The sequence below is a fragment of the Schistocerca americana genome, chromosome 11 (assembly GCF_021461395.2).
Source record: "Schistocerca americana isolate TAMUIC-IGC-003095 chromosome 11, iqSchAmer2.1, whole genome shotgun sequence".
Lineage (NCBI taxonomy): Eukaryota > Metazoa > Arthropoda > Insecta > Orthoptera > Acrididae > Schistocerca > Schistocerca americana.
In genome coordinates this window covers 98,333,866-98,346,711 of record NC_060129.1, presented here as the reverse complement: position 1 = coordinate 98,346,711, position 12,846 = coordinate 98,333,866, and the positions used below count along the sequence as shown (strand labels likewise).

Below are 12,846 nucleotides of genomic sequence, written 5' to 3'. Positions count from 1 at the left end.
GAACACATTTTACTAACAGCCTCGATTTCTCCGAAGATATCCTCGATATGCTGTACAAAGAACATGGGCTTGGAGGTGGCGAACGTCCCCCATCAGTCCGAGAACAGACTAAATAGTGGGGGAAGTATTTCGCCCCAAGCCGGCGGTCCTGTCCTTCCTCGCAGGGAGTGGCCAAGGGGGAAAGGCAGAAGGACCAGAACCAGAGACGGAGACAGAACCTTTCTTCTTAGAAGACACGGACGAAGAGCGACCTGATGCATGTTGACGCTTCATCTGCAAAACGTCCGACCCGATACCACCCACTCTGACCAGGAGCTCTCTCCACAGGTGCCTCCCAGCCTCAGCAAGGCCCACCTGGCAGGATGACCATTGCTGGAAGTCCTGATGCCCCAGGTAGACGGGCATCTACTCCTTGGCTTACTTGGAGAGGGTGCAGCTCAGGTATCGGCATACGACCCCTGTGTTGTCAGGGGGCTACAACCTAGAGGGTATATGACTACCCCACCACAACAGGCTAGCTACCGTGCTGGATTTCGAGTGCCATGGAAAGTCCATCATGATCAAAGGTGCAGATGGGGACGCACTACGGGCATAACCTATGCAACCCATCAGGTGTTTAGGCCCAAACTGATGAACAGTGGGTGCAGTTACGACGCTGTTACAATGATGAGTGTCAAGGTCTTAGTGCACTGAGGACCGGTGATACACCACGTAAGGTGTCCTTCCCCAAAAGGCGCGTACTTCTGTATAATTTTAAAAGTGGAGGTCAAACCCCAATAGGGACCATCACATTGAAGGCCAAAACGGTTGAAACTCCTTTTAGTCGCCTCTTACGACAGGCAGGAATACCTCGTGCCTATTCTTATCACGGACCCGCAGGGGGATATTTGTTGGTGACAGCATGTGTTGGCATATGACTGAAAATAAGGGTTAAGAAAGCTGAATTTAAATCATACTGGTTAATGGCTGTAAAATTAATATAAAAAACAAATGATGCATAATGTCCCTAGTAAGTTGTTTCTTAATTTTATTGCAAATTTAATGCACCAGTGGCAAGCTGTACATGTAACGTTCATGGTGCAACAAAAGTATCTTACTGATTTTCCTATCACGACATGCACTGAAGCTGTCCTGCAGTGTGAGAGTACAGGAAGTGTAGAGGAAAAGAGAAGGAAAATTCATTGTGTAGTAGGATCTAAACCACAAACCTCATCTGCTCTACTAAACGAGGTGTGATCTTTTAGAGAGATTTAAATTTGTCGATATATATGTGGAACAAATGCCACCATGACAAATGGTTTTTGGGTGGGATACCCAGCACTTTAAATAACAGCAGCCTCAGTCTGTTTTCCTATCCCTTTGTCGGACTGTATGCTAGCTATGCAGTCCATTTCTCTTCAACATAAGCTGTGAACCTCTAGCAAAGTTTGTACTTTTTTGCATTGTTCATCAGCTCACAGAATTTCTGCCATACAACACATTTATCACATTTCCCAGGCATTTATACTGTGTACATGTTGCTGCTCTTCCACTGGCATAGATATTCCAAATATACTCATCTCAGTATTACATACTTCTTGCCGCAACTTGCAAACAGAAAATTGGACATTTAATATTTGTTTTGTGTATTCTTTCATCCTTTGCCTCCGCAATGTCATTGCTTTATCAACAAAAAAAATTAATTTTGTTAACTAGTTTCCACCAGCCCATAGCATTGAGCACAACTTTAACTGGAACATGGCTGTGTCTAGTAATAAGAAATAGTTGATTCCTACTGCTGCTTGGTATGTGTTTCACATTGCTAACTAATACATTATTTTTCAAGGTGATAGTTGAAGTACTATGGCTACATGACACTGTAAGTAGACAGGTATGTCATTCTGCCTGCAAGGGAGCTCATAGGTGGACTGCACACATTGAGGAGAAGTTGAGGGGCAGAGAGAAAAGGCAAGGACGAGACAGGCAGAGAGAGTGGATGAGAAGATGGGAAAATGGTGGGTGAGGAGGAGACAGAAGAGTGACAGGGAGGAGATGGAATGAATGTGGTAGAAGATGGACTAACAGATTGGAATATATACCTACCCTGGTAATACCACAAACCCAGCTGGTTACTAATATACTGCTGATCTCTAGAAAATTCATGATGTATGATTATTTCAATTAGCCAGTGACTTTTCTCATTCTACATGCAATATTAGTGATGTGAATGCTGGAAATGTTATCCAGATCATCCCACCCCAAACTTAGTCTGGGATCCTCACTGATACACTCTCTGTGGCAGGATAATCCCAACAGACCTTCAAGAAAATAACAAAGAATATTCGAATTAATACAGCTTGTGCAAATCTGTCCATACAAAGACATAATTTGCTGATCAGCTTTTCTAACTCACATTCCCATGATTCCACCTTGTGGTACATTTCACTGTGCTCTTTGCAGAGACATTGACCACTCTCTCCTACACTGTATAATTCACAGCACAGCACTTACTGACCCTGACCATCATCTGGAGACCTAGAAATTTGCCTCGAGTTGCGATGTTGTGCTTCTCCCATCCACACACCATTTATCACTCCTCTTCAGCCTTCACCTGCCTATTGTTCCCCGCATTTATCCACTTATCTTGTTCTCACACTCGCAGCTTTAGCTCAAATGAGTTCAGGCATTTGACACCCATTACTGGACAATGTATTCTTTTGACTTCTCCTCCTCCCCAATCAGTAGTGTATTGCACTGGACCAAAAATAATGTCCAAGATTTTTAGCCCGCAAAATTTGTTTTGCATTGCCTGCCTGTGTCACAATCAAGGACCTGGTTCTAGAAAGCAACAGGGTAATTTAATTTAACTCTATACAGAATTACTTTAGGACTGGCAGCTAGATATGAAATAGTGTGGACACATTCAAAGACTGCAGATCATACATTCACTCTATCCCAAGGGATACACCTTCACCACACTGCCAATATACTATGCAAGTGTGGTACAGTTCAGTTTTAGGCAGCTTGCTGTCCTATGGAATCGCTCACTGCACTATGAGTTTCTGTTTGTGTTCATTTTGTACACTTATAGGATTGAAATTTTACCAGTCATTACTGTTATCAGTTCTGGAGTGTGCAGTGCTTAAGAATGTTAAAAGCAACTTCAGCAAATGTTATTCAGTGGATATATCGATATCACTCTTGTTCAAGGCAATGCTATATAAAACCAAAATCAGTTGAGATAAATGGCTTGTGCATAATCTGCCTACATCATCAACATCTGTTGTTGATAGTGTTCTGTTGTTGACGAGAATCTTATGGTAAAATAAAAGGAGGAAATTATTGGCTTCAGCATATGTAAGTGGAAGTAAGTGAAACATTTAAAAATATGGAGCATATAAATCCAATACCTCTCCATAAACCGCAGTTGCCCACATACAAAAACTGACAGGTTGACAGAAACATACAGGCATAAAATAATTAGGCTGACAAGTTCTCACTGGCACTTCAACCCAACAGAATTGATATGGACCTAAATTGACAATTATGTTGCAAAACAGTGATGAAACAAGCAAAAAAGGTACACTGTCCACAGTTGAGGAACTCAGTAATGAAGCTGTTAGGAAAATTACCAGGGAATGTGTGGTGTATTTACCTGCAGAGCAGATTGTATTTTCATAAATTTTAATTGTTACTAAGAATGCTGTTACTGGAAACTACAGTCAAATGAAGTGCACCTCAGGAATTCAGCACTAATGACACTAACAAGATCTTCATTGTTTCCATCTTAATAGTTGCAATTGGAAGGTAGTGAATGATGTTATCACTATTCTTCTTACTTTCATACTTAAATTTCCATACCTCTACCAGGTACCTTTCTTGCTACAAAGATTTGTAATGTTTGATCAGAAAATGTAATGTCATGTTAACCGTAATTGCTGTGTTGTGTTTCTCTCAACAAAACAGATGACTGATACCTTATCATATGAGCAGAGCATCACACACAATGTTTAATTTAAATTAATCTTATGTTAGACATCTCTGACAGAGTTTGGAGCTGTTGAAAGTAAGATATATTCTAAATATTTTGTTAACACAATTTTGACATTTAAACTTAGTAACAAAGTTTCCCTGTAAGTCAAATTTTCAGGAACATTGAACAATGCATTTTCGAAAATATTCTGCATATAAAATTTAAAATTTATTACCACAAGCACATCTCAAATGAGAATGTAGTAAAACTCCTCCAGAATCTATTGATCCCACTTCCACCTTTGTACACTGATTAGTATGCAAATTTGAGTGTGTTCAATGAAATGTCAGATCATGCGAACAGTCAGGGAAGAATTAAGCAACTTCGTTTTGCATCTCCATGTGTTCCTGCTCTAGTGTCAATCCCAAAGTAATTGTGAGGAGATTATACATCACATGCCTCAGTTTTAATTTTACTGGAGATTGTGACTTTACACCATCATTTTCACAATTTCAAAGTTACTGATGTACTAATGCTATAGTGCTCTACATTCAGCTGTCGCTTGTATCCATGTGTCAACAGTTCTCAATGGTGGCAAACATGAAATTCAGTATGAAGTGGCACACACTGCATTACTCCGGAAGGAAGAACCACCACATCTGTTTCCTCGGATAATGCTCTACAGACTTTCATACATGCTACAGACAACCTTTTTAGCTCTGTAATTTGCCACGACTGTGCCAAGCACAGATTCTCTCATTCAATATATCACTGTTAATTTCTCAAGTATTATGTTGAATGCACTTGGACAACGACAACGATGTTTTTCAACACACTCGCAGTGCTGTGCAATCATTGTCTGTGAGTACTGTGATCTTTAAGAAATGGATTCCTTATTCTCTCATAATCTCTCCCAAGTGTGTCTCATAATAAATGTGTGATTATAGTCCATATCCCTGCCTATTAATATCTGATTCTTTGTACACCTTCATCTACGCTAGACTAGTCGCCTAATGGTGCATGCCAGAGGGTACTTCTGATACCACTACATCCATTACTTCACCATTTTCTATTCTATTTGAAGGTAGTGTTTGGAGAGAACAATTGCCAGGAAGCATCTATATTAGCTCTAATGCCTCCTATTTTGTTGCTACAATTACTTTGCAAGATATACCCATCAAAAAAGCACTTCTTTATCTACTAGTTTAGAGCTGCCAGTGCTTGATGAGGTTCCACAATTGACTACATAACAGGATTAACTACACCCCATTTAAAGTTCCTATATGATATGTGTAATAGTAGCATTTTTCCCCAAGTGAGAAGGAAACACATCTGACTAGTTCACTACCTTATGTCTTAACATTTATGCTATCATCCTGTCCCTTGTTTTCATCAGCATTTTCCGTACATTTCTTTCCTCGACTGTTCTGCTGAGGACTCCATATTCCCTCTAAGTTCACTTAATTTTCAGCAGCATTCTCTAATCCCACATCTGAAATGTGAGAGTTCTGTTCTTTTTCATTTTCCAATCACATCTACCCAGTAAAAATTCTAATACTCACCGCAACTGAACTTAGTCCACAGAGCTGGATACCGTTACAAAAAATAGATTTCTACTAAGTACTACAAATTTTTGTAAATAGCATTAAATTTAACTGTTGGCTTTCCCAGCGTAAACTGTTCATGAAGGTTTCTCCGGTCTCCAGCCGGGTGGTAGCATTGATATCTTGCAATGTTTTTGACAAAAAAGAAGATGAATGACACCAGAGCTATGGTCAATTTGACTGGAAAAGAACTGGCTGCTGCCACAATGGCAGTCCTCAGGAAAGGACTGAATTTTGCCCCCATCCCCAGAACAAACTCGAAATGAGACATTATCAGTGGCGTGGAAGGCTTCCCAAGGAGGAAGCAGAGGAAGTCACATGGGAAACTTCCAGAATAATCGACAGATTTCAATTGCCTAAAAATAACATATCTGCGGAAGAACGAGCAGCTCTTTGGACCCTTAGAGATGACCGTGAAATAATGATCCTACGAGCAGACAAATGGAATGCTACAGTGCTATTAAGCACTGCTGAATACCAGCAGAAAACCTGCTGCAACAAGATGAGGCCTACAAGAGGCTGAAGACGGATCCAACCCTGACGATAAGTAGAAAGACGATAGCCCTGCTTAAGAAATCTGACTTACCTGAGCCAATGAAGAAGCACCTATACCCCAGAGCACCAGCAATACCAAGCCTCTATGGACTCCCTAAGATCCATAAGGAAGGGGTACCTCTGGACCAATTGTGGACAACTCTCACTGTTACGGACTTGCTAAATGCCTAGAAACACTGCTCAAACCCCTTGTGGGGGACTGCAGCCACCATGTGAGAAACTCAGCCAAATTCGTAGAAATACTCAGGGACATATGACTACAAATGGAGGACCTACTCGTTAGCTTCAATGTGACGTCGCTTTTCACAAAAGAACCCCTTCAACACTCCTTGGCAGTTTTAGCCCAGCACTTTGACCCACAAACAGTCAGGCTCTTCAAACAAACACTAACAACCACCTACTTTCAGTGCCATGGGGAATTCTTCAAACAGATCGATGGTGTGGCCATGGGCTCCCCACAGGCTCCTGTGATTGCAAACCTCTATATAGAACATTTCGAGGTGGTGGCCCTTCAAACTGCCAGACAGAAACCAAAGCACTTCTTCGGCTGTGTCGTTGACACTTCTGTCATATGCGGACATGGCAAACAGGTGCTAGATGAGTTTCTGCAACACCTCAACAGCATCCATCCGAACATCAAATTTACAATGAAAATGGAAGAAAATGACTGGCTCCGCATCCTTGATATTTTAATTAAGAGGAAGGCAGATGGTTCACTAGGCCATGCAGTACACAGGAAGAAGACACACAGACCTATACCTTCGTGCAACAAGCTGCCACCATCCAGCACAAAGACAAACAGTACTGACCATCCTGGTACATAGGGTGCATGCCATCTGTGACAAAGACAGCCTACCATCTGAGCATTAACACCTGAGGGAAGTCTTTTACCAAAATGGCTACAGTCAAACACAGATCAACAGAGCACTTCAAAGGAAGAAGGAAGCAGTGATAACCCCAGAAAAAGATGACGAAGAAGAAGGAGACCGTCTCGCATTCCATCCGTACACGGTTCCGCTCCCGGTCAAAATTGCACAACTTTTGGGCAAATACAATATCAAAAGCATTCTCTGACCACCATCAAAGACCAGGGAGCTCCTAGGTTCTACCAAAGATCCGCTGAACCTTAACACACCAGGAGTATATATAGCATACCATGCAAATGCTGAAAACAATACATTGGGCAAACACAGCACTGTATATCTAAATGCTTCGGAGATCATATCAGATGTGTGCGACTAGGCCACACTGAAAAATCAGCCACAGCAGAACACACCTTCAACTTCAAAAACACGAAAGTACTGTGCTGAACTTCTGGCTTCTGGGAAAGCATTATCAAACAATCCATAGAAATAAGGATTCACGACAATCTGGTCAACAGATATAATGGATAGAAACTCAGCGCACCATGGAACCCTGCGATAGTGGCAATCCATCGGGAGCACGACCCTCAACGCCCTCCGCTGTGGACACAGACATAATGCTTACACCGATAACCGAATGCAGCCACCATCCCCAAAACTGCAGCCACCCGAGGTCTAGTGAAGGGGAATGCTGGCACATATAAATAGCCCACTCCCCACGAATCTCGACACTACGCCAGAAGATGGGTAATATGACTTCCTGAAACATCACATGAAATCAATGCTACCATGTGGCTGGAGATCTGACAAACCTTCGTCAGCATTAAATTTAGTACACTATTATGATGGTTAATCAAACTAATATGGAATTTCACAGACTAAATTTAATGCTGTTTACAAAAATTCTTGCTATCACGTTTTCTCTCTGCAAGCAGTTTGGGATAAGCGATGTTCCATTACACTGTAAATTTATGCCATACATACTGGATAAACCCATTGTCTTTACACAGAGCCAACACAATTCCAATAATGCAGTTTGTTTTTCATTAAATACTTCAGCAAAAAGAAATAGTATGACAAACACAATACTTATCTGATAACATACTGCTTACAGTTGATTGCTTTACCTCTTACATCTTACATCTTTTCTATTATAGAACTCTGACAGAGACATTGATAGCTGCTGCAAGGAAGTCATCTTTGGTACATTTGGTCCAAGAATGAATTTGAGGCATTCATTATTTACATGTACAACAAAATTACCATGGGTTACAGTTAATAAACTTATGTTTCCTGCAAGTTTCATTCAAATACCATTACACAACAGAACAATATACCTACAGTCAATTGAAATTCTATAAACATTCTGGGGGAGTGCTAATATCCTAGGTTTTAATGTTTCATCATTTATGATCACTAAAATATACTGCACCCAATGCATCTCATGATATTCATACAGTACTTCATGCACAATACATCACTGATGTGAAAACTTACATCACTGATGTGAAAACTTACATCACTGATGTGAAAACTTACATCACGCTCAATGCCATCCTCCTGTTTCAGTTCTAGGTCTTACTTTATATGGAGACTAGGCATTAAAATCTTTAGCGGACCTTCAAGAAACTGAAAAAAAAAAAAAGAATGGCATATCTCAAAGCTTCTGTCCCTTGCATTTGATTGGTGGTTACACATCATGTGGGGCTAAAAACCTATTGGTCACATGTATTCACTTACTGGCATTAGGTAACAAGAAACTGTCACGTTAAATTAGATTTACTTTCATCCCAATTGATCCACACATTTGAAATCAAGACACTGTTTAATTTGGAGATAGACACATCAGACATCAACCAAACAACAAATCATTTCATCCTTGCCAAGCAGCTACTTTCATTACACACACACACACACACACACACACACACACACACACACACACACACACACTATTATTTTTCTCAACTAAAATTTTGCTCATTTTGCAAGGGAGACATGTTACTGTGGGTAGTTGGCTCAAAGAAAATTGCACTAATGCAATACCATTTCATTTCATGGAAAAAATTACACACGCCATGTAAAATGTCATGGTAATTTTCTCCTTTTCACCAGTACCACTGTCATCCCATTTCATTCATTATTTAAACATTTAAATAGTGTGCCACCATTGTAATTTGATTTAGGCAACTCTGCCAGGGATGGTCCCAGTCACCAGCATAGATGTAAGGCACTGAGCATGTCAGGATTTGCGTAAGCAGGCAGACATTTCTGGGTATCATTAAGCAAATCATACTATGTGACAAATTTTAGAATTTCTACTGTTTTACTGCAACATTTATTTATTATTGTGAGGAACTGAATAAATTTATCTGCACAGAAATGCACTGTATTTACTAATGAATGGAAGATGTTGATTACTCAGTGTTTATGTAGGTGCCAACATGAATTATTATTATTATTATTATTATTATTATTATTATTATTATTATTATTATTATTATTATTATTATTATGATATTTGAAATTGCATGACTTGAGAAACTCCAGTAACATTACTAAACTGAACTGTGTGCTGTATGAATGAAGCCAAATAGAGAACCTTTCGCGTTTGAAGTGTGCAGGAGTAGGGAAAACTGGTCAATTGCCTGCAAAATGCTTGGTGAAGAGTGATGTGGTCAATGGCTTCAAGCTTGCAATACAATTCTATTGAGCTCTCCACTCTATTTATAAGTCAAAGATCAACTGCAAGCTCTCTTATTACATGTAAAATACTGGTTCAGATGCTAACTCCTTTATAAAGCAGAACATAAAATTTTACAAAACAAAAGGTAGTTTTATGTAACCTAAGCTTTCTGTTACAGTATCTGATTAGCTTTAAATTCTATTCCTCTACCCTGCTATTTAACTTATTTTTACTGTGTAATGCAAATATTCACTTTTTGTTTCCTTTTTAGACATTGGACCTGATATTACTAATATTTATTGGAAGTCAGAACTATGACTTGTTCAAATGGAATTCAAATTGAATCACTTGACACATCACAATAGCATTTCTTGATTTTTATTTTGGAATTTAAGTTAATTTTATTTTTGGATGGTTCCAGTCCTTCCTGCCCCCTTTCAGCCTATTTCAATCAATATATTACAAATAGAATCTGCAAGAAAACACAACTGGCCATTTATGAGAAACTCCAAATATCATTTGGGCATTTGAATGTATCCATTACAATCGGCTGACAGCAGAACTTTCAATTACATGAAATGTAATTTGGTTCATATGACATTATAATTATGACATAGGGGTCTTTAGACACCACAGAATAATGTCACAAACCACCACAATAAGGAAACTACTGTTGACAGTAGTGTGGGGTGAGTCATGGCACCATGTAGATGACTGCATCAAGTACATGTCTTGACAGCTACAGGTTTGAAGAAGGTACTTTGGTTTTGCCCAGTGTGAATGTGGAAACACTTATGCAGCAAGCTAGTTAAAATGCTTCTCACTACTATTTTGCACATGGAAGCCATGTAAGTTCTTTGCAAAGTTCTTTTTATTTATAAAGTTAAAAGACACCTCAGACAGGAAATGAAGTTATGCATCTGCAACCCTGGAGGAAAATATGACAATCCAAGATAAGCTGGTACAACTTTTTCATGGGCCATCCCCTCTCCAACCCCTAAGTGTATATTGGTAACACCTGTTGCAGGCTGTAATGGGAAGTTATGATGGCTGAAAAGCCGATTTATGTAGCCAATGACATATTTTTAATTCAATGGAGAGACAAAAACGTTGTTTAATCTAACAACTACCTTGACATATCAGATGTTAGACTGGGATCAAAGTCAATGTTCAGGGAAAAAGCCTGTTTGCAGTGGCCAAACAAAAAAACATGTAACACTTAATGTAAAACTGGGTTTTCATGAATTATTTTTGCACTCTTCTTTCCGATATTGATTTGTATCCAACAGGACTGTGGACAAAGACCGGAAATAAGGGGAAAGTGTCAGTTTTGAGGCCAACCTAAACCCCAGGGAAGGCTATATATCAAGTCTGCCACAACATAGATTCATCTCTGAGAGAACGCTGTTAATAGTATTTGAAGAGAGGCAGTGAAACACTGCTCTACACCCCAATACAAGAACCTCTTGTAAGCAGCAGAAGAACACAAAGATACAACTATGCAGACAATACCACTCACCAAAACCAGGATTGTATATCAGATAAAATTAATAAACTTTCAAAATCAAAGCTGCACATGTGTTCTGTATACACACTTATATGATTATATTACATTAACAGAATTGTCAACATGTATCAAAAGCATGCTGTGAAGTAAAGGCCATCCACAACATGATTAGTTTGAATGTTAATGGCAGGACTGAGATGGTTAACAGCTGTGCATTGTCTATGATGTAATATCCTTCCATTGGCTGCCAACAAACCGGTCCAGAGACATGACAGAAATATCTACTTTTTACCATAAACTAGTGCCGTACGTGGAGCACTGTTTGTGAAGTTTAGCTAATAAACCTGTCCACAGGAGTTGTTGACTTGAGGAACTATGTTATTAATGGGGACACACAAAACTATTTCAAGGTAACGTATGTCCATCTAAAGTACCTGCACTTATCAGGTCTCCATGGCAAGGACTAAGGAATGACAGAAGCCCCTGGTTCCAGTCAAGATGCCACAGGCTCATAAGTTTTCCAGTGTTCTTGACTTCACTGGTTTGTCTTCAGTCAAAAGGAAAGGGAGGGTACTGGCTCCATGATGTGCAGAGTACTGTTGATTGGACACCCAAACCAATGCAACTCGCTTATTTGGGCCTGAAGAATGCCTCACTGCAGCATCCAACCAAGCAGTGAGGGGTTGCTCTTCACTGTGAAATTCAGTGTCAGAACAGTGAGACTCAGACACACAGCAGCACTGTGTAGTGATACACACCACTACGAAGTAATGTGGTGACACACACCGCTGTGGAGAAGTTGATGCATATCCCTACATCATATTTCTGATAAATGATACTAGCAACTCTGAGTTATTTATGTAACAAGATTAGAAAAATAAAATAATGTTTTTAGGATAAAAGTACAGGGAATAAGATGCATGTCGAGATCTTGTGTTCGCCAAAGTTCCATCTGAGATGTGGTATTCCAATGGTGAGTTTGAGTAATGTATAGTACAATTACTGGAATTTCTGATCCACCTGTTACGGAAACTTTTTGTTAATAAATGCCCAAAAATTATTCAGCATTTTTCTGCAATCATCAGTGAGTACTTTTATTCAGCTACATGTTTCAAGATCTCATAACAATTTATGTCTTTTCAGTATTACCAAATTTTTGTATATTTCTAGTTTATATATGATCCTCTATATCTTTCTACGTACTGATAGATTATCAGCTGCAACTAAATTATGTTCCTGTGAGTTTGGTTGGCTAATCACCAAATCCCTACCTATGAAGCAATTTTGTTGCACCACAAAATTTCATGTCCATTTTGTAGAACTCCACTCACAAGCTATAATTCTTTTCTTTACTGAGAACAATGTTTATATTCCTGTGTCTATCACTATTTATAATCACTTGGGTTTGACACTAAGTTGGAAATTCTCTCTCGCCTCTGCCTGTGCCACAGTGAAGGCCCCAATAAGTATATTTTTTGATTTTATGATGATCTCAGCTCCCTATTTTCTGACCTGTGTTATTCAGTGGAAGATGATAGGGTACCTCTGCAAAGCCCATGAGGGCACTATGGTCAAGAAGGAACTAAACAAGTAGCAGGTTATATGCAGAACACATTTTTTAGATTATAAAACCACCCCTAAAGACAATAAGCAGGTAAATGCAGATCTAAGTGTGGGTC

At 39.5% G+C, this 12,846-nt stretch overlaps 1 long non-coding RNA gene across 1 annotated transcript in view; it reads right to left on the bottom strand.

Moving 5' to 3' along the window:
- The window catches only part of LOC124554043, a 76,563-nt gene that overhangs the window by 47,136 nt on the left and 16,581 nt on the right, over window positions 1-12,846 (bottom strand). The window contains exon 3 of the long non-coding RNA XR_006968215.1: window positions 8,514-8,603. This is a non-coding gene — a long non-coding RNA (uncharacterized LOC124554043). The remainder of the gene's footprint in view (window positions 1-8,513; window positions 8,604-12,846) is intronic.